This window comes from Ascidia mentula, chromosome 7 (genome assembly GCF_947561715.1).
Source record: "Ascidia mentula chromosome 7, kaAscMent1.1, whole genome shotgun sequence".
Taxonomy (NCBI): Eukaryota; Metazoa; Chordata; class Ascidiacea; order Phlebobranchia; family Ascidiidae; genus Ascidia; species Ascidia mentula.
The window spans coordinates 15,332,796-15,356,285 of record NC_138572.1 but is presented as its reverse complement, the minus strand read 5'-3'; the positions used below and the strand labels follow the sequence as shown (position 1 = coordinate 15,356,285).

The 23,490-nt window shown below is 37.8% G+C and overlaps 1 pseudogene; it reads right to left on the bottom strand.

Moving 5' to 3' along the window:
• Positions 1-15,617: 15,617 nt before the first annotated feature.
• On the bottom strand, positions 15,618-22,793 carry LOC145909666 (uncharacterized; annotated as a pseudogene).
• Between the last annotated feature and the right edge of the window lie 697 nt (positions 22,794-23,490).

Genomic DNA, 23,490 nt, shown 5'->3' with positions numbered 1-23,490 from the left:
ACTGTGGAACTTGCTGTTGTTACTTCGACAAATAGTAGAAATAGTTTGTGCACCAAAAATATCAACAGGTGAAATATCATATCTAAATGTTATTATTCGGGATTACTTGGACATGAGGAAAGAAAACTTCCCCGACATCCGGTTAAAACCAAAACATCACTTTCTTATGCATTTAATTGTACAGTTTGGGCCTTTAATTAGACCATAGACAATGCGTTTAGAAAGCAAGCATGCATACTTCAAAAGATGTGCAAGAAAATGTGTTGATGACTTTATCTGTGAAGCACCAACTTTACCAAGCATAAGTGCATGCAAGTAAAATGAAAGATTCCCTTGTTCATTATGACCATTCAGAAACGTTTCATGTTGGGGATTTTCCTTTACCCGGCAAATTGTACCATTTTCACTCACTGAATGTAATGCCCTTGTAATCAAATGTGTGAGCTATCGTGGAACTAATTATAGTAATAACTAGAAAATACTTTTTATATGACCGGCTAGTTTTGTGTAACTTTTTATTATATTGCAGAATGATTTTATGTAAAGAATGTGTAGTACTTTTAATATTCAAAGTTCTGATGAAAGCGATGACACCCTTCCTGTTGATGACGACTTGGATGAACTTATTCTCCAGCGTATACACAAAGCTGGAATAACACAAAATGAGAACGAAATTGTTGCTGAAATACGTAAAATTGGTGATAATACTTCAGATGATCTAAAGTTTTTGCTAGAGGAAGACCTTAAATCACGCATGCCTTCGTTGCAAACAAGAAAATTTGTGAAGTTTCTCCAGAAAGAAACTGAATTTCCCACCAACATATCACATTGAACATCATTAAGCAACTTAGTGAAATTAGTGGAACTAGTGAAAGCTTTACGGAAGCAACTACAAGTCATTCAACTGTTGTCATTCCTTGGCAAAAACTGCCCAGTGACATACAGGATGCCTTTCATAAGGAGAACAGAATTTCGCCAAAGCAAAGGCGGACATTTGTAAGAATTGTTGCTGATGAACTATTTTTTAGTGCTAACAAACCTCCAAGAGGACTTGTAAAAACTGTGTCTAAAAACATCATTGAAAAATATCCAAATTCATTTCAAGGTTTTGACTTGTGTGGAAAGAAAATTGGCAATGGACATGAATCATTGGAATTGCAAATAAAATACAAACTTTCCAACCTTAGTCGTCCAGGAACGAGCACTGATGATATTCCCTCAAAAAAGAGCAAAAATGATTGGCAGTTGTGCAACTTGTCGCAAGACTTAAATTCACCAAAAGAAAACTTACAAAGAATGTATGAAGCTAAGGCATTCAGTCAGGATGAAGTTAAAAAGGAGGTAAAGAAGTGTTTTGTTTTTATTCAAGATAAACTACATGGTATCGAATCACAACTAAAGGATTTAATGTCTTCCATTGCTCTTTACAAAACCGGGCATGGCAGTCTTGTATAAACTTGCAACAAAAAAAGTTTTGAGGTCATGCAGCAAAATGTAAGAAAACATTTACCAGGGATTGTTTTATTTATTGAGTCATTGCAAAGTAAAAGCACATTAATAAAAAAACCGTGCTGCGAAACAAAGAAGCAAGAATGGCATCAAACACCATTCAGTTGGAGATTATGGGAATGATACTACTGCTGATGGACTACTTTGGTGAAGAAGTGAATGAAGTAGTAATTGCTGTAAGTATTTTATGATAATATTATATGGTGATTATGTGTTAGCGCAACTACTTTTATGTTTTAGGAAGAAAACATGACTACTGGAATGATTCCTATATTTCCATGCATAATTGCACAAGGTATGTAATGGCCGGCCTTCTTAAACTTTGGGTTGCGGCCCAGAGTTGGGATTGTAAAATGTAATTTTGTGGTGGTGATGGTTTTACATTATTTGCTTGCCAGAGATTGCAGAGAAAATTCATTTTGAAAATGAGCATTTTTTTACACATGGGCTTGAAGCCCTGTAATAAGGCATTGTTCGTTAAATATTTTTGCTAAAGTATTGTGCATTACAGGATCCAACATCCTTCAGACTTCAGCATTTAAAGTCACTGCGGATCAGCAAATACTGGTGGTGGATATACCAACAGCAATGGGCGTATCCAGAGGGGGGGGGTCCGGACCCCCCCCCCCCCCCTTTGTGAAATACTTTGGTCTTTTTTGATAACTAAACAAACGCCACTGTATTTTTTTGTCAAAATCCGCGTGAAAACCAGAAATTTTCTTTGACGTTGACCTAAAAACCGCATCGTGTTGCATTCGCCATTGTTTCCAAACAGGGAGCATTGTTACCGAACACTTGGCATTGTTACCAAACATGTTGCATTGTTACGAAACAAGTGTCATTTTACGGACGAAACGTTGTTTTCAGTGGCCACGTTGTAATGACAAGCGGTTTACTTGCGAGAAAGTCAATTCGTTTAGTTGTTTAACTTTGAAAGCAGTAATTGCGTAAGCCAAAAAGCCACCGTTAATGTGACGATTGGCGCGAACACCGGCGTTCGTATTTTGCGATTCTCGCCCACAATTAACCTTAGTTTGTACCTGAAAATCGGGGAATTCCCTAAAAAATTTGGACCCCCCCTTCAAAAATTCCTGGATACGTCCCTGCCAACAGCTGAAGAAGCATTGACAATATGCTTTGCATGCTTCTTTGTTTTAAACATAGAGTATCCTAAGAAGGCAAGTAACCTGTGGAACTTCATTCAGAGGTTGGTATAGCTGAGTTTGTTAGACCCATCATTGCCAGTAAAGGCATTCTACACTTACTGCGAATTATAATTACAATTGTTTTTGTTTGCACAGCTTTTGCTGAAATAGATGGGATAGGAATGTTGGCTGTGAAACGAAAAAACGCTTCCAAATTCGTTTCGAAAAAAAACAATTTGTTTCAAAAATTTAAATCGGTTTCGGAGCAAATTTTTTTTTTTTTTTTTTTAAACAGATTTTTTAACGTTGTTACAATGTCGTTACCAATTTCGAAACAAATTTCGACCACTTGATGATGACAAGGAGCAAATTTTGTCAAAATCGCAAAAAATGACGTCACGTCCTCAAAATTTCTTAAACATTTCATTAAATTTGTTTATTGTTACAAATTTCGTTTTGAAAATCGTAGCGAGAATCAAATTTGTTTCGAAAATTGTTTCTGGAAACAAATTTCGTTTCGAAAATCGCAACAAGATGCAACAAGTAACATATAATTTTCGAAAAAATTGTTCAAAAATTGGTTTTTGGTAACATAATTTCATTCCTTCATGAAGTTTTGGTTGTGACACTCCAAAATTTATTTCGATAATCGCAACAAGAAACAAATTTCATCAAAAATTATTACTGGAAACAAATTTTGTTTCTAAAATTTAACAAGAAACAAATTTGTTTCAAAAATTGTTTCTGGAAACAACTTTCGTTTCGAAAGTCGTTACAAGAAACAAGTTTCTTTCAAAGACTGTTACTGGAAACGTTTATTTTTTCGTGAAACGTAATAAGTAACAAATTTCATCAAAAATTGTTGCCAGAAACAAATTTTGTTTCGAAAATCGTAACAAGAAACAAAAATTGTTGCAGAAAACGTATTTGTTTCTAAAATCGTAACAAGAATCAAATTTGTTTCGAAAATTGTTTCTGGAAACAAATTTCGTTTCAAAAATCGCAACAAGAAACAAGTTTCTTTCATGACTTCCTTTATGAAGTTTTTAGTTGTAATACTCCAAAATTTGTTTCGAAAATCGTAACAAGAAACAAATTTGTTTCGAAACTTGTTTCTGGAAACAAATTTCGTTTCGAAAATTGTTTCTGGAAACAACTTTCGTTTCGAAAATCGTTACAAGAAACAAGTTTCTTTTAAAGACTGTTACTGGAAACGTTTATTCTTTCGTGAAACGTAACAAGTTACATATAATGTTCGGAAAATTGTTTGAAATTGGTTTCTTGTAACATATTTCATTCCTTTGTGAAGTTTTAGTTATGACACTCCAAAATTTGTTTCGAAAAAAATGAAACCAAAAATAAATTTGTTTCAAAAATTTTTACTGGAAACAAAATTCGTTTCGAAAATCGCAACAAGATATATTCCTAGAACTCCAAAATGACAAAAATACGATCAGCGCCAGTATAAGATCTTGATTTATTTACAGAAATATTATTTTCGCCTATTGGAATCCTCAGTTTCTGTCTAAAAAACAATAGCAATAAAAAATAAAAAAAAACACAACAAAAACAAAAAAGTCAACTTTCGAGTCTGCCAAGACAAAAAACCAAAGCGATTAAAACAATAAAACTGTTCTTGCCACAAGCCGCTGTGGTAACAAGAAAACTGCCGAGAGATTGCAATCGAAGGTGTATAAAGATCTTGTAGGCTACGTATTAATTCAACGTATTAAATCAACCTCTTGGTTAGGTTATTGCATACAAAATCCACCGCCTTCGGGTTTTCGATAAACGCCAACTTCTTTTTTAGGTTATAATGTACAGAGATACGCGCATTTGGGTTTCCTGATAGCGTTATAAGCCATCTTCTTCGTTAAGTTACTACCGTACGGAAGTGGTCGCATTTCAGTTTATATCCTATATTTGTATATGATCTTTCCCGCTTGTGAAATTATGGATGACATTTTGCTACGCTTTTCACAGTCAAAATTTTACTTCTGGCAATAACGAACACAATTTCTAAACGAATGTTTGCAAAAACTTTTAGTATGTACTATCTGAATTTCTTCTCTGTTTGGGCGTGGATCCTGCAACAACAATTTGTATATTTAGTTTTACTGCCAACAACACACAAACAAAATGAAACAACCAAAATATTATTATTACTTTCAAAGGAAATTTTTATAGCAAGTTATCTATTTAATACAGTCAAACATACATAGTGAGTTACACTATTAGGGTGAAGCAAAATAGGTAGGTGGAAGATTGTAGTTGGGAAAAGAATCAATGCAACTTCGACAATTAAAGGAAAAGGGATGCATATGGTGACAAGAATTGTGTTATGTCAACATTATATTTTGGACTTTCTGTTACTTACTTCTAACTTAAAAAAGCATGGCTAATATGCAAATGCACAAGCCGAAATTAAAATAAATAGTACAAAATAGCCTATATGTTGGCAATACAAGTTTTCTTTTATCTTCCACCAAAAATGAGTCAACCGGAATAAAATGTGATCACCAAAAAACAGAACAAAAATAAAAAAGGGTGTGTCCACCTGGTTTCTTTTTGCTTGGGGTCAAATCAGAACTTCTTCGGACTTTCTTGGGGGAAAGTAATAGTACAAAAATAATTATAACTGCTGTGTTATATACAAGCTTTATCGAAGAAACACTTTAAATAAGATTGGAACGGAATTGCGAAGCGTTTTAAGAAATTGCGAGGGTTCAACGGCAGTGGTGGTGTGCGGAATGCAATCACCCGGTACAGCGATCGGTTCGCCATATACCAGCTCGGCGCTGGAGGATTGAAGATCATCTTTCGGCATGGCCCTGATTCCCAGCAACACCCATGGCACCTCATCTATCCAATTTGAAAAGTTGAGTCTGGCCATTAAGGAACTTTTGAAGTGTCGGTGAAAACGTTCCACAAGACCATTTTCCTGAGGGCTGAAAGCTGTTGTGCACTTGCGCTTAATACCAGTAACACTGGTAACAGTCGCCCACAGATGCGATGTAAATTGCAAACCTCTATCGGAGGTAACTTGAGATGGAACGCCAAATCGGGCTATCTAATGGTGAATAAGAGCACGTGCGCAAGTTTCTGTTGTAGCATCGGGCATAGGTATAGCCTCAGGTCACCTAGTAAACCGATCAACGATTGTAAATAAGTATTTGTTACCTTGGCATTGTGGAAGAGGCCCAACAATGTCAACGTTGATGTGTTGAAAACGGCTTGCTGCTGTAGGATAAAGCTTCAATGGTGCACGCGTGTGTTTGCCAACTTTTGCCTTCTGACAAGCATTGTACTGTTGAGCCCATGTGCGAACTTGCTTATGCATGCCATGCCAGACAAATTTACTTGATACCAGCTTCTGTGTGGTTCGAACAGAAGGATGCGCCAACCCGTGAATCACGTCAAAAACACGACATAAGAGCGTTTAACCGGGTTCAAACTTTATGTCCTGAAGCTTTAACTTGGTAAGCGCTGTGCGGTATGCTTGTACTTCTTGGCTTTGTTGAGCAGGAGCGAGGACGTTGTAATCAAGGTCAATATGTGCTTGGTCTGCAGAGGCAATGAACGACCGGGACAATGAATCTGCAACAACATTTTGTTTTCCCTCTATGTGTCTAACATCCGTTGTAAATTCGGATATAGCAGTTAAATGGCGTTGCTGTCGAGCAGAAAGAGGTTCCGACCGCTTCTTCAGAGCGAATGTTAAGGCTTGTGATCAGTGTACGTTCGGTGAACGTTCGACCTTCAAGAAAATATCGAAAGTGGCGAACAGAAAGGTGCAACGCCAAGAGCTCACGATCAAAAGTGCTGTACCTTGTTTCTGCGGGTCCAAATTCCATTGATTTGTTGCCCAATTGCTTTATCCAACGCATCGATGGTTAATGCCGTTGGAGCCCGTGGTTGCGGATGGCACAAAATGGTTGCACGTTGCAGAGCCATTTTTGCATTTTCAAAGGAGGCATTTAATTCAGGTGTCCACTGCAGCTGTAAATTTTTGACAGAAAATTGTTTATAGATTGGGGACATGATTTTAGCAGCCGCAGGAATGAAACGACGATAAAAATTAATCATACCAGCAAACTCTTGTAGGCCCTTAATCGTAGTTGGGGTCGGAAAACGTTGAATTGCTAAAACTTTGTCAGGAAGTGGCTGAGCACCGTTGCAATCAATTCGATGTCCCAGAAAATCAATTTGCGTTTTTCCGAAAATTCACGTTAATGACAAGGCCATTGTCTGCAAGTCGTTGAAATAATTGTTTGAGATGTGTGCGGTGAACCTTTAACGAGGAACTCGCAACCAGTATGTCATCTAGGTAAACAAAGGTGAAATCCATTGATTGACAAACAGAAACCATAAGTCTTTGAAAAGCTTGAGCAGCGTTCTTTAATCCAAAAGGCATGCGAAGGAACTCAAATAAACCAAAGGGGGTGATGACGGCTGTCTTTGGAATGTCGGTTTTAGCAACTGGCACCTGATGGTATCCGCTCACCAAATCAATTTTTGAAACACTTTTGCTCCATCAAGACGACAACTAAAGTCCTGAATGTGTGGTATATTGTCTGGTATTGTGGCAGCATTCAGACGGCGATAATCACCACACGGTCGCCAATCACCGGAGGATTTCGGCACCAATGTAATGGTGATGCCCATGGACTCGAAGATCTGCGAATGATACCCAGTTGCAACATTTTAGAAAACTCGCGTTTTGCTATTTGCAATTTTTCTGGCGACAAGCGTCGTGCTTCAACGTGAACTGGTGGACCGTTAGTTGGAATGTACACTCTAAAAAAAATAAGCGAAATTTGAGCGAAAAATTCTGCGAGTGAAACGAAAGCTCGTTTGAAATGAGCGAACAACTTTGCTCACTGTTTTGAGTGATTGAATGACTAAATTGCTGCGTTTTCGGCGTTTACTTTACTCATTCGTTTGTCGATATTTGGTTTGTCGACTGACCTTTCTTGGCCCTGTAAATGATCATATACGGCGGGAGGCACGACATTTCATCAACACACGCAAAATTATCCCCATCAAACTTTCCTCTTCACGATACCACTTTCCTCTCCAAACTCTTTAATCTTCATCGCACTATCCAGTAACGTAGGTGTGTTAACTGAAAAATCTGTTAAAAATTTGCAGAAGAAACGTTGCACCAGGCAGTTGATGAAATAAAAGAATATCAGCTGGAAAATCTTGATCCAGATGTTGTCCCTTACGGTGAAGTGTTGCAAAATGTTGAAATACCAGAGGTTCAACCAACACTGATAGATACTGATATTTACAAAGGAATTGATCCTCAAAAGGAAAATGAGTTTCGGTCGTCAACAAGTAAGAGGGACAATGATCGATTTGACGGTAAATACATCAAATTTCAGGAACTAGTTTCAAGCTTCAAAGAATGCAACAACCAAGGCATATTTCTAGCTTTTCTTGGACCGCCTGGATGTGGCAAATCTACTCTTTCAAAGAGATTGTGCAGACAACTAGGAACAGAAGATCACTTAGTGCTTCATCTTCGGTTCATGTATTTAAACTATGGCAATAGAAAGCTTACATTGCAGGAGCTTCTGCTGGATAACCAGTTCAACCATGCTTCACAGGAAACACTCAGTTTGGTTTTCCAGTGGATGATAAAGAACCCAGAAAAGTGTGCTTTCATTTTTGATGGATTAGACCAGGCAACATGGACACTAGAAAACATGGCACCTGTAAATGAGAACTATCACACTCCCTTGCCAGTACAACAGCTTGTTGCTAACCTTTGCAGCAGGCAATTCTTTCCAAAATCTACATTGATTTTTACTTCTCGACCCCATTCATTGCTATTAATACCATTAGGACTCCGACCTAAGCCAACAATTTATGTCGGTGATCTTTCTCCTGAGGATGCAAAGACACTGTTTGATAGTTACTCGGGTGATAAAGCAAACGAACTGTGGAAAAAACTTGAAACTAAATCTCCACAATTGCTTGATTTATGCCGCAATCCAATGCTTTTACAATTTATTGTTTATGCTGGGTTATTTGGTGAGGTACACAGTATTTTCACCATAACTAATGTATTTGATGCCGTTTTGCAACAACTTGGTCACTCTGAGCATGCAAAAGGCGGGAAATTAAATAATCTCAAACTGTCACTTAGCCAAATGGCATATGAAGGCATGGTTCGTAAAACCGTTGTGTTCACACATGATGACCTTCAAAATGTTGGCTTAGAAGATGTAAAAGTACAGGATGTGGTGTTCAAAATGGCAAAGTTCTCCTGGCTTCCCAGACGTACAGTCTTTGTTGGGGGGGGGTGTCCTCTTCTACTATCTTCAACAAGTTCTGCAGGAAATGTTTGGTGCATACTACATTTCTATGTTCATGTCAGATGAAGAATTTGATCAAATCGTTGACGATTTGATTAATGAACCCCATTGGGCAATGGTTCGTCGTTTTGTGTGTGGCCTTTTGCTCGGACACAAACCAGGTATGTGCAGCGCATTGGAAAGTTTGTGCTTTAATGACCATTATTTTTATTTTATAATTTTCAATCAAACCCTCTGGAGAATAATGTTGCGTCCATGCTTTACATTCATATATTCTTTTCTTTTATAATCGTTGTTTTACATAAACTTGTGGTTTAAGGCATATGAGTTAATTGTTAAATGATGTGAATTTTACAACATTTCCCTGAAGTCTTAAAAGAATGTGTACTATATATTTTAACACTTTGTTTTAAAGCTTGCAGGTATGGTATGCCTTCAACAAATATCGAAACATTAGGTGGCGCAACAGCTGCCAAGGCCCAACATTCAAAACAGTCGCAGGATAATGGTGATAAATATTTACAAAGCAGAAAACATATCATAACAACAATTTTTTTGGAACTCTCATACCTTAGTTGGTAGAACTATGATTCCTAATGACCAGGGTTATGAGTTTAAACTCCAGTGCTTTTTATATCTCGAGCTGTCAGGAAAAGAATCTTTACCAGGCTTGGCTGTGATGCCACTGTTACTTGGTGTGATATGTTTTGGTGCTGTGAGCATGCCACAGTAGCTCAATCCCTTTGGTGTGGTAATCTAAATAACTGGGTGCAAAGTATCTGGAGTTACGTAGTTTAAATAAAAAAGCCAAAGCTAGAATACTGTTCATCATAATGCTGGTAAGCGTTTCGAACTCCTACAGGGTTCATCATCAGTACTCAAAAAGCATCAAGGCGGAGAGGGGAAACAACAATGACGTAAAACAACATGCCGGGTCATGTCACGTGATAACATCACCGGCACGGCAGCAGCGAGGTGATCATTAGCAATGTGTCGAGCTACTGTGCAAACCTAGATGTTAAACAGAGAGAGGTTTAGAGCTATCATCTATTTTGAGTGTTGGTTTATAGTGCTGGACATATGCGTCGATTTGACGATTTTCGCAAACAAACAGGGGTGACAAGGTATGTCACCACTGGATTTCGTTTTAAATTAAGTTATTTACAGAGAAACCACATACATTATACTCTACGTTAAACTAGTTTCCAACAACCGGTATTATCACCGTCACAATCATGACAAACACAAGTGTCTCGTTATCATGGCATAATGATAAGAATCGGCATTGTTGCGTAATAGATTTTTATGTTAATTACTTCATCATTACTAAATTTGCAAAAAAAAACAGTGAAACAAAAGTGTGCCGGTTTCAGTCAGGGGTTCCGTAGTTAAAGTGTTCAAAACTTAGAGCCATAACAACATGTGGTTCGGTGTGATAACAAACTGACACGAAACGGAATTTGCGTCGTTTGCCTATGTTTAGGGCGATACGACTGACTAAATGTTTTTTTCTAAAACCTGCAAAAGTCACCCTCAATATTTTACAAAACGTTAAAAAATACGAACGCCGGTGTTCGCGCCAATCGTCACATAAACGGTGGCTTTCTGGCTTGCGCAATTGTGTAACGTTATGGAACACTCGATGCAAGTTACTACTTTCAAAGTTTAACAACTAAGGTAATTGACTTCCACGTAAGTAAACCGCTTGTCATTACAACGTGGCCACTGAAAAACGACGTTTCGTCCGTAAACTGACGAAAAATGACACTTGTTTCGTAACAATGCAACATGTTTGGTAACAATGTCAAGTATTCGGTAACGATGCTCCCTGTTTGGAAACAATGGCGAATGCAAGCCCGATACGGTTTTTAGGTCAACGTCAAAGAAAATTTCTGGTTTTCACGCGGATTTTGACAAAAAAATACAGTGGCGTTTGTTTAGTTATCAAAAAAGACCAAAATATTTCACAAAAGGGGGAGGTCCGGACCCCTCGGACCCCCTCCCCCCTGGATACGCCCATGGATTTCACCATTAAATTGCTGCTGGACCTAGTATTCACCGAAAGCCGAAAGTGAGGTCAGCAACCACCTGTGGGAAAACTCCGATCATCATTTTAACTTCAATTCGCCCAAAGTTCTACACAACTGCAAAATCAAATCTAAACTGCTTATTCGTGAAACTTTATACATCCAGCACCATAAACCAACACTCGACATAGATGATAACTGCAAACCTCTCTCTCTGTTTAACATATAGGTTTGCACAGTAGCTCGACACATTGCCAATGATCACCTCGCTGCTGTTCCGGCTTGTTTTTTCCCTTCTGCCTTTTGTTTCCCCTCTCCGCCTTGATGCGTTTTGCCTTGAAGCTGCTCATTCGAGTACTGATGATAAACCCTGTACGAGTTCGAAACGTTTACCAGCATTATGATGAACAGTATTCTAGCTTTGGATTTTTTATTCAATCTAAATAATTATCTGTTGTTAATGTAAAATTGTATATGCTAATTTATATTCGTACACATTTCATGCTTTTTTAACAGAAATGTCTCACAACTTTTGAAAACCTTACATTTTTTTTGTTTGCTGTGTTTTTTTGGTAATGTAGCTTTTTAGTTAATTTGGTAAGATGTTCCAGTAACCCAGTCCATATTGCTTCTGCTTTTTAACACCTGTTTCTGCAGTTGGTAAAACCTCCACTGCTGCAGCTGAACCTGAGGCAATCAGAATATATCAAGTTGATGGTGGTGAGCTTGGATATGTAAAAAGTAAGTTATGCCCTATATACGTACATTGGTTAACTGTTTTTTATTGCAAGTACTGAAGTATACCATATTTGCAACACATATATTTCTTGATATTTATTGTATCCAGTGTTTTACATAAACCCGTGGTTTTGGGCACTAAAATTAATTGTCAAATGGTATAAATATTACAACATTTTGAGAGCTGCAGACAGAGACGCACCATTGGTGGTTAGGAAAATCAAGGTGCCCGCACTGAAGAGACCTTACAGGTCGAAACTGTGCGTGTACACACTCTGACTGCAGCTCTGCAATATTATGTTTTTTTGCACATATTACATTGGTGGTTTTGCCTTAGGGCTATGGATTACCAAGCAGATCAGTTTGGCCATTGTGCGCTCGATAGTGGTTTCGTCTCTGTTGTTTGGTACTCGGTATAGGGTACCCAACGGATAGACGGTCACCGCAAGGTACCACAAAGTGGAAAACAGTGTGCCCGCTAGTGTTAAAGCTAGCACAGTGCCACAGCTGCACCGATGAGACCTCATAGGTTGAAACAGTGCGTGTACATTCTGTCTGCAGTTATCATTTATTATGGCTTTTATAAAGCATTTTGCTGTTGCTGCACTTGAGGAGCAGTCAGTAAGAATATTCATAGATCTTAATGGCTCTAAAAATGCCTCTTTTTTTTATTTGCTTTTGAAATGGACTCCCGGTGTGGTTTAAAGCTGTGGTTATCCTATGAATACAGCGTAGCTGAATTAAATCCCAGTAAAGCAGGATGCACAACTCAAAAGAGAAATGTATTTTTTATAAAGTTAAAACCTGTTTGCAAAGAGCTTGACTAAACATTGATGTATTCAAAAGAACTTCAACCGGCGTAAATGCCACTTCAAAACCACTGGCAAACCAAATAAGACATTCGCGTTGTGCATCCCTGCTGTAAAGTCAAACTGGCGAACTCCCACAGACAGAGGCCTGGAATGCCCAGGTCTAGCTTGGTTATTATGCCACTATGACCTTATTTATTTATTGTCAAAATTATCAAGTACCTTAGGCATTTGCATTGGGTCAACCCTTATGGTGTACATAAGTGCCATTAAATTGCAGTTATTACCTTAATTGTTTTATATAGGTGATGGAAGTGATTCCGGTCCAAAAACCTTGCCATCCACCTCGGTCAAAACTGCTTCCAGTTATCCTGCATCCCCCACAATTAACAATGAGGAACGTAAGCATGGTAGTCAGTTGCATCAAAAACAAGATTTTCTTTTTTCTCATCTAAACATACGAAAGACATTCTGCTGTAATAATTGTAACCAGCAAAGTAACACAAAGAATTTAGGTGTAAAAAGCTTGCACAAATCAACAATTGCCAACGTTAAGTTGCTGCTAGTATTTAACATATTTGTTTTGTTGCACTTGTCTGCATTGACAGGCCCTGAACGATTTGCAAAACCTTGTTTACAATTTGTTACACAACGTTGCTTTACGCGAAAACTTGCTGTTAAACTTCTACAGTTTCCACTGCCAGTAACCGTTATATTGGGTAAACGGTCATCGTGGTTTAGAAAGTCTTACATGTAATTACGCATCTAATATACGCAGGTTATGTTTGTGGGAAACACACATTGGGAGTTTAAATAATTCTCTCGTCCAAATACATGGCTTCTTTTTTGCAGAAAAACGTGGGAAAAAGTTGTTGAAGAAACTTTCCAAATACCTGCGAGAAAAAAGGCTTGATGGATTTTGTTTACGTCACTACGAGTTGCGTGGTAAGTATTTATTGTCAGTCTGTGTGATGCGTGTTTGTAAACGTAACTGTCACGTCACAGTAAGCACTGTGACGTCGCAATTGCATTGTCAAAAAAAGCTAAGTTCAGGTTGAAAGTTTTAAAGGAAGGTCGCATATTTTTTTGTCGGAGTAAATTTACATTTTCCTTCCAGTAAATTAAGGTATTTGTATTTGATTAATTTGTTGGAACTTTTCTTGTTTATATCCGATTGAAAGTGAAGAAATCTTGTTTGAAGTTTTAATAAAAAATCTTAGTGATTTAATAAAACTTCCGCAATGTTTGTATTAATAAACTTGTCCCTTTTTCAGATTTTCTCGTCGATTTGCAGGAAGTTAACGAAATCTCCAGGGATGAAATCGCCCTCTCTTGTCCTGAGGGGTTGAATTTAAGCGGAATCCCACTGAAGATTTCGGATGTTTTTGCTCTCGCGGATTTCCTGCCACGGATTCGAGAACCCGGTTTGGGGCTGGGGTTGTTGAGATGCGAACTTAATTCCGAAATTTTCAACATGATCTGTGAAGCGATTATGAAGATGAGACCCAAGGTTGGTTTTCATTATTTTGAGAATAAATATTTTCTTAAATCCATGATATTTAAAACATAGAGTAAATTTTGATCCGTTTTAAGAAGAAAAAATATCTGTTTTAAATAGCTGAGAAATCTCACCCTGGGTCACAGCAACAATTTCAAACGAAAAGATGTTGATAATATTTGTCGGATTCTCCCTAAAGTGGATGGGGTGTTGGCGCTGCATGGATGCCGATTCGATTCCGAATCTATTAGAGTCTTGAGAGAAGAAATTAAAACACTGAAAAATCCGGTGAGAAAACATGGTTTTGTTAATTTTTATGAAATTAAAAGTTTCGTGATTTTTTTCAGCCACATGTTGATGGTTTGGATGATCAGTAAACATTCCGTCCTCTGATCCGAGGAGACTCCAGTGGTCCGGATTGAAAGAAAACATGAGACTTTCAGAAATATTTGTGTTTTTTTATGATTTATTCAACATATGTTTTTTGCTGTAAAAAAAATTGCTATGGAATATGTAAAGTGATATGTCTGGAGCAGAAAGTGAGTCAAATGCTTTCCGACACTTTTATTCCACTTTTCACTAGAAAGAATGCCAGATGGTGATTGTAGAATTTGTAGAATAGAATGTTGTCATAATGTAGGAAGGTAACACACGGATCTACTTGGTCTTGTAATAAAACTTCAACTGCCCAAATGCAAACCCAAAACTAAATTAATGGATAACTTTTATCAACAGAAATCATATTAAGTGAGTTGCAGACTGGACGACTGGGCCAATGTTTTAATCTGTTAGATCTCATCAGTGCAACTTGATGTTGTAGGAGATAATGAAAATTGTTTGTTATCGCTTTTGTTTGTTTAACCCACATTCGTTCACTAACGCAAGTCACTCCTTAATTCGCCATGTCAAGATTCTCGTACGCTACTAATCTGATAAGCCCGATCTCGCACGTGAGAGAAATTCATCTTGATCAGTTTTGTTACACCGGACTTTTCCGCTGACCAAAGCCTTATGATTTTTGTGTAATCTACGCTTGTTTTATGACATTTTTACCCGGTCAACACGCCTGAAAGTTAGTCGATATAATTGACCGCTTGGGCTGTTAAGCCAGACAGTTTTGGAAAAGTAATATTGAACATTTGTACTGTTTCATCGCCATCATTGGATTTACTTGAACTGCATCATTGAAATTGCATCTTTTATTGTGAGTAATTGCACCGTGTTGGAGTCTTTTTGGAGTTATAGTTAGGTTTTGTGTTATCACTGAGTAAACATAACATAAATCCTTTAAGTGGTGACCCCGACGTGATGTTTAACTCTTCTATTGTTCGAAATAGGTTGTGTTAATTCAGGAAACTCTAATAGCATGTTTTCAAACCGTATTCTCTGACTCTCATTTCTCCTAACTGATGCATTCGTAGCGTTCACCTCCATCGAACAGTCAAGATTGCTGTCGTCAGACGTAGATTGGTCCTTTTTTCCCGATTTACTCTGTACATTGCAAACAGTTCCAGTACATTTCAAAATATCAGTACCTTTTTCGCGATTCTCGTCTTGTGTCGGTCCGGTCAAGTTTGGGCGTGGTTGATGGTCACGTGTCGGTAACTGAACTTCTTGTTTTTAGTCGTGGTCTCGTGGATCAAGGACGAATCTCCTTTTTCCTTTTTCGTGACCATTTGATTCGTTGATGTCATCGGAATTTCCGGCTCATCAGCTTTGACTTCGACGTTACGCGACGTTTGTATCGTCTTGGAAATCGATTTCGCCTGGACGGCATCCTCAGTTTCAGCGCATTCGAATTTCCAAGTTTGATAGAATGAATTAAAATAAAACTACTAAAGTTAAAAAGCAAAAAATCCTGTACTGCTGCCTTCCTTACGCACTACATTGCAATAAACCGTGTTTAGACTTCTGTGGCGCAAAGATAAGACTAGCCGAATGACGTGACACGCAACGCAACAACATCTGCAGCACGAACGCACGCTGCAAACACAACACATGAGAACGTTGAAAGGGCGATGATAAACACCAATGAACAGAAATACCTTGCAACCGTGGGACACATCATTAAAACGTTAAGATAGTATTCCACGAATTCTGGGAATGATCATTTTTTGGATGTTTATTGAGGCCTGCGTAAGGTGTAACCATTTGGCTTCGCAAACATTTAGCCTGTTAACCATCGGTTTTTCAACAAATGTCATTGTAAAATAGCTGTCAACGGGCTGGTGTTGACCTGACGAGGGGTGTGCGCTTAAGTAATGGTGGCGCAGGGCCGTCTTGTCGGTACTGCTCATGACAGATTTGGCACGTTGCAACGTGAATGCCATAACTTGCACAGGTTAGGTGTTGCGTTATCTACTAAAATAGAAAATTGGTGTCGCTGATTACAAAACAATGCCAACCAGAGGGCTAGATTCTTAAAAAACTAAAGGAACGATCTTAGGTTTGATAAATGTTTCTTTCCAGAATGAAATGTTCCATGTTTTCTGTTTACACAGCTGGTTTGCGTGCATGTAATCAATTGCTAAACTGTACCTGCAACACAAACCAACACCTGCTGATACAAGAATGGCCGAACAACAAACTGAAGAAGAAAACGTACAGAATATCAACGTCGAGGTAAAAAAAAACATTAAGATTTTCATTGATTTGTTGCCATGCATTTTGCCACGATCTGCCGTGTTAAATCAGGTATAAGTGTTTATTATGACCCATCAAGTTCTCTTTGTGACACTATGTGTAATGTTGCTTACACTACTTTACGTACAAAAAGTATGTGCAAAAAAGCCATAATGTGGGAGAGCTGCAGACAGGGTGTACACGCACTGTTTCGACCTGTAAGTTCTTATTAGCGCAGTTGTTGCTGTGTTACCGCCCACACTTAGCTATGGAATTACGCATTGGTTAACCATCTTTGTCGGGTCTCGTTGCTTAAAAATAAGGATGTTTGGTTCATATCCCTCCCATTTCGATGTTTCGTTTGTTGAAATGGTGGCTTAAGTCGCAGAAAAATATTTGTAAAAAAACGATTTATTTTACACGTAACAAAACGCATGTGGGCATTTTCTAAATAGTTTCTTGGTTTCAGAATATTTCAATGACCATGCTGTCTTTTTGTGCGAATAATATTAGTGTGTTTGGTAACTTTTGCTGGTTCCATTTCAGAACCGACATATTTGTGACGTACATCATCACCATCACGCCCATTTTAATGAATCAACCATGGCAGAATCAAAAGATAAACGAGGTATGGGAGTTATACTACGGAAGGTTGGAATACAAACACTTGTATTCAAGTCGAAACCAAACGCTAAACATGTTTTGCTTTGTGAGTTGACACGAGGTTTTTTAAATTGTAATATAAAATGTAAAGACTTGAAATGCAATTACAAGCCGCCGTTGGCAAAGCACTGCCGGAACAGTTCCTATTAAAATATGAAACGAAATAGCGTTTGATTACATGAGATCGATTACCTTCAGCATACAAAAAAAGCGTTTTCCAAACTAAAACATAATAAATAATAGGGATGCACCGAAGGTTCGGTTTGCCGAATTTATTCGGCCGAAACAAAGGTTTTTATAATTATTCGGTTTCGGCCGAATATTTTTGCAAAATTTTTTTTACTGCATCCAACTCTAATACGCAAAGTTTAGAATCATTGTTAAAACTGCACGAATATGTTGGTTTTATTTGTTTATTGTCCCCGAAATGACTAAAATCAACTTTAAGCATTTGGTACAGCAGTCAAGGTTGTTCTTTCAGTGCCAATACAAGGCTGTATGATAGCATTAGATCCAATCCAGCACATTATTTGTTTCATTTGAAGAGATTGATACAAAAATTAGTTTCGGTTTATTCGGCCGAAAAAAATGCTGTTTCGGTGCATCACTAATAAATAAGCTATTGGGTTATAATCATATATGAAATTTTCAAGAGGGGCCAAAACGTAAACCTGCATTGAATTAAATCAATCATTTACTTACTAGCAATGGCGCTATTAATGTAGGCGTCATGAGTCTGCATATTTCTTCCATCTGACACTGCACAGGTAACACTGAAAAATAATGCAAATAGTTTATCATCAATTGGCTTTTGGGAATAAATCCTGGCAAAAAGCCTTATGCCACTCATTAAAAATAGCATTATTTTGCTCCAGCGTTGAACATACTATGTGACTTACACCGTTAAACCATAGTATACTCTTATGGTAGTCCAACTCCGACTTTCCATTGTCTCCGTCACGCATGAGCACTTCGCACAGAACCGCCAAAACGACTACTGCTGGTTTGGTGCTATTAAATTGCAAAAAAAACAATGAAATACTTATCTAATTGCCTAAATATTTATATTTCGGTGCTAAAAAAGAAAAATTGATATACAAATTATATCTTTGCGTTTGTTTTTCGGGTACGTTTCTTTGCTGTTAGCCAGGTTAATTTTTCGACTACCCAACATAGTTATTAAAAAATGAAAATTGAACTAAATTGGGAAATTATTCCACACGAAATTTTAAAAGAATTAACTTCTATCCACTCTCTTGACCGAGAGGACCTCATAAAAAACGTAAATAGTAGTTTGACTGAAACAGCAAGGAAAGGCGGTCTAGTGAAAAAGGCATGTGAAGAAATTTGGTCAGGACTCGGTGAATACGATTTTTCGGATTTTGGCAGAATAACAGTTACTAAATGGATTAAGGATTATGCAAGAAGTTCTAACATAGATAATCTCGTGAAAGAATATCCTAAATTTTGTTGTAAAGCATCAGACTTCTTTATTAATGTTCCAACACCTAACATGTGCCCGAAGTTTTTGCTAGACGTAATTAAAATCGTTTTTAACAAAAAGTGTACTGATAAAAGTAACGAGATTGGTTGAATATTTAGGCGGATATGTAATTTTAAAGCTTACAAAAAACATGCTAAATTAAGTGATATTTTTGACATATTGTGCCAGCAATCTCCACAGGGCAAGCTTATTGTATTTTTGGAGAAAAAATGTGGTAGATATCCATCTGTTGAATTTTTGCATTTTCTGCAAACTGTTTATTTGAAATGTAGCAGGGAAAGCCACAAAGTTCCAACATCAATTGATTTTAACAGTGTAGTATCATATGTTACAAAAGACCCATATTTTATGAGTTTTGTTAGTAATATTTGTGAAAATGTTGAAGAAAATTCAGCATATACTGTTATAAACTATATAGTTGATCTGTTTGTAGGGTTCTGTCATACACATGTGCCAAGCGTATCTTTCATAAACTTTTTCATGAATCAAACAAGCAATCCAAAGGACTTCGTGGTGACCTCAAATGCAAAATTGTGACCCACTAAGCTTCGAATTCATCGTGAAAATGTTTAACCCAAGTTCAGCAAACTTGCACATGTTTTGTTGAAACAGTTGTTTTTTAAACCTTGTTAATATGTTTTTTTCAGATAAAAACAACTGACAAACAAAAAATTATACAAGTTTAAAATAACAGAAATGTGTAATTTAACGCTTCTTTCTTTGCTAAAGTTAGATCACGCACTGTTGTCCAAGCATTTGTTCTTCCATACGTAGTATTACCACCTTTTACTTTTTTAATTATTTTTCTTGTTGTAATGTGACCGATCCCATATGCTGACTGACTAACATCAGGATTTTGTGAACGATAGCTTTGGGATCTCTGTAACAATTATTGAACTAGGTTAGACAACACTTATGAACCTATGTACTAACCAAAAACTTACTAAATTTCCTATAAGTGCTTCTAGTATGTCTTGGCTAAACGTTTTTAATGCAACTTTTTTTGATGCAATTGAAAGTAAAAACTTTGTTAACGCAATCAAATTTCTGGTGGAAAACACAAGACCTTGAAGAGTTGGTAAAGCTATTATCCTTTTGTTTTCTCCTTTGTGTTTTTGGTTAACTTCTTCCTAATATACATCATATATTGTTAAGCATGTTAATAGATTTATTTTCATTAACTATCCGATACAAACCTTCCAATCCAACAGGTAGCTAATAAAATCAATTTCAAGCCAATTCAACCTTGGGTCATTATTGGCTGTTATGGAATTGTTTTGCCCGCAGTTCATAATTTCAAACCACCTAACGAGTAGGCCTAGGTTAAAACTTCCATATAAGTTACACAATAAAGGCAAGTGTTAATAATTTATTTGTTTTATGTTTACTTGTAAAACATTAAAACAAATCCCGCTGTTCCCTCAGCTGATTTTATCAATTTCAGGCATTGTCCAACATTCCAGCTCAACAAATCTCTTGCCAGGCTTACTTTCATCTGCCATTGAAAAACAATATTTCAGGGTACGGATTATCAATTTTAAGAATTACATCAAACAACTGACACACCTTTGAGAAACAGTCAAACTGAATATGTGCTGGACTTAATCTGCACCGCTTCAGTAATAAGTTTTGTTGTTCTAATTTGAACAATTCCAAAACACGAGTCCATAAAATGTCTTTCCCACCTTTATGCATGTACTTGGAGCCACTTGGTTTTGAAGCGTATAGTGAGTTTCTGGCAGTCTTAATTATACGCACATAGTGGTTATGAGTTATATGAAGTGTATTTATATTCATCAAAACCCTATGTACATACCTTAAGCAAATGGGAAGTATCTGAACACAAATAAATAGGCTTGTTTGTTGCATGTGGATTAGGGGCAGTATAAACTTCAGTATATAAATTACAAGGTGCACAAATCAATTTAAAGAATTTCTTATTAGCAGGATGGCCATCACAGATGACTGCAAGAATCCCAACATTCCTGGACTCGCATTCCCACAAAAGTTGCCAAAATATCAAAGCCAGAACATGTGAAGGTGTGGACTATGTGTAGTACCAAGCCAAAGGAATGGAAATATCATGTTCTGTGCTTCGTAAATAGAAATAGTAAATAGAACCTGCACAAAGCAATTGTGCTACGGGATGGCAAGCTTAAAACTCCACTACAGCGCAGTTGTTCATAAGCTGATGGGGATCTACTGTACAGTTCGATGGCCCAACGAACAACATCTGGGTGATACCGGAGACAACATTCAAGTATATTGGATATAATTTAAAATAAAACATTTATTGTTACTTACCGGTTTCCATTAGATTTTTTTACCTGGTGTTGTATAAAAAGTTGCTGCCATGGATTAAGTTTACCCTTTTTGCTTGAAAATATTTCCTGAATATTAACACAAGATAAAATGTTTCATAAATGAAAGTTATTGAATCTGTCCTAAAGATTTTGTTTTTGTTACCTTAAGTGCTATGTGAAAACCAGCATCTACTAAAATTTCATCTCTTTGATTGTTGGTTTCACAAGAAGTTTCTTCTGAAGTCAACAACTGTGAATATAACATAGGACAAATATTTCAACTTGGCAAACTTTAACCTCTATACTGAAAAAAAGGATTTTATACAAAGATTTCCTGCTTTAAATAGTTTGTTGCTAACGCTGCCAGACATACTATTTTGTAATTAAAAGCTCTTCTGGCAAAAGAAAAAACTTGTTTGTTCGACGTTTCGGTTGTTATACAACAAACCTTCATCAGAATAATGAAGTAAAAACGCCCACACGGCGATAAATATTCACGCGCGCATAAAGCAAAAAAAGGCGAAAGAAACAACACAAGCTAAGAAGCGGGGAGGGGGGGAACACCATTAATAGAAAATGCGCGCCAACAGGACGATACCGGGGTCTAAAGTATAGCGCCTCAAGGTGCGCAAGACCATCACGTTCAATCAGGGGGCATGTCGTGCAGACCGTTTATCAAATTGCGATAAACGGGTGGAAAGAAGGTTTCCCTCTTATCATTAAGTGAAAACCCATGTGCGTTTATTTGAACAGACTCGATGAACATCCTCTTGTACCTGTCCTTTTCCCGGTCCAGAATTACTGTGTCCTCAAAATTAACCGTGTGTCCTGTTGCTGCAACATGTTGCGACAATGCCGTCCCTGTCACCTTATTGGGTTTGCCAACATCCCGTTGATGTTCCTTTAGACGTGTTCGTAGGGCGCGACCCGTCTTACCAATGTACACCTTCTCACACCCTCCACATGGAATGCGGTATATTACCCCTCTAGCATCTAGCGTACCACCAGCGCTATCTTTAGGATGCGATACTAAGGAGCATAGTGTAACCGCACGACGCTCGTACACCAGGAAGGAAAAGTCCTCCAGCAGTCTCTTTAAGGTCTCTGAAAGTCCTGGAAAATATGGGAGAACAACCACACCCGCTGTGGGACTTTTGTTGCACTTAGGCAGGGATGCAGGATTTTGGCGCAGGAAGGAGCTTGGGTAACCATTTCTTTAAAGAGCATCCCGCACACTACCCACCTCTTGTTCTCGGGCCTTTTCCTCCGTAACCCGCTTTAGTGTATAGTGCACGCACTACAGCCCGCTTGTGGGATATAGGGTGCGCTGACCGGAAGGATAGATACCTGTCAGAATGCGTCGGTTTTCGGTAAACACTCGTGCGGAGCGACCCACGGTTTTCCCTTTGAACAGCAGCATCTAAAAACGATAAAATCCCACCATGCTCAACCTCCATGGTGAACTTAATGCTCGCTTCGATCGAGTTGAAGTGCTCAAGCAGCGATTCCACGTAGTCGCGATGCACAACCACAAACGTATCGTCCACGTAACGTCGCCACAAGCGTGGGGGACTCAAAAACGTTGACAACGCTCTTTGCTCCACGGATTCCATGACTATGTTGGCGACCACAACTGAAAGCGGAGACCCCATGGCTGTACCAAATATTTGCTTATAAAATTCACCTTTGAACGACAAATAGGTGGCGTCCAGACTAAGTTGAATGCATTCCACGGTCTCCGGTAGTGGCCACGAACAACGTGCCTCCAATGTTTCATCTCTCTGCAGTCTTGTTCCCCCCTCCCCGCTTCTTAGCTTGTGTTGTTTCTTTCGCCTTTTTTTTGCTTTATGCGCGCGTGAATATTTATCGCCGTGTGGGCGTTTTTTTTTATTAAATTTCCTGATGAAGGTTTGTTGTAGAACAACCGAAACGTCGAACAAACAAGTTTTTCTTTTGCCAGAAGAGCTTTTAATTACTAAAGATTTCCTACGTTCTGTGTTGTTAATTGCTGTTGGTTTATCTTTTTGTATTCTGTGCAACAGCTTGAATCTTTGGAATTGCAATCTAAACAAAAGCATAATAATTTAGAATTACTTGTTAAAAAATATTAGCAGTAGATAAAAATGACTTTCAAACAGTACAGCAACAAGCGTGGCATGTAATGTTAGTGGTAACATTTCTGTTTTTGGTGTCCCAGTATAAAGATGGATGTAGGATAGTTTCACTTATGTCTGTACCAGTTGTTCCTTGACAAAGTCTTATCTTTTCAACTGAACCTAAAATTTATAATTTTAACATCACTTAAGTTACACAAATTGAAATCAGTTTAAGTCAAGGTTTATCTCTGTG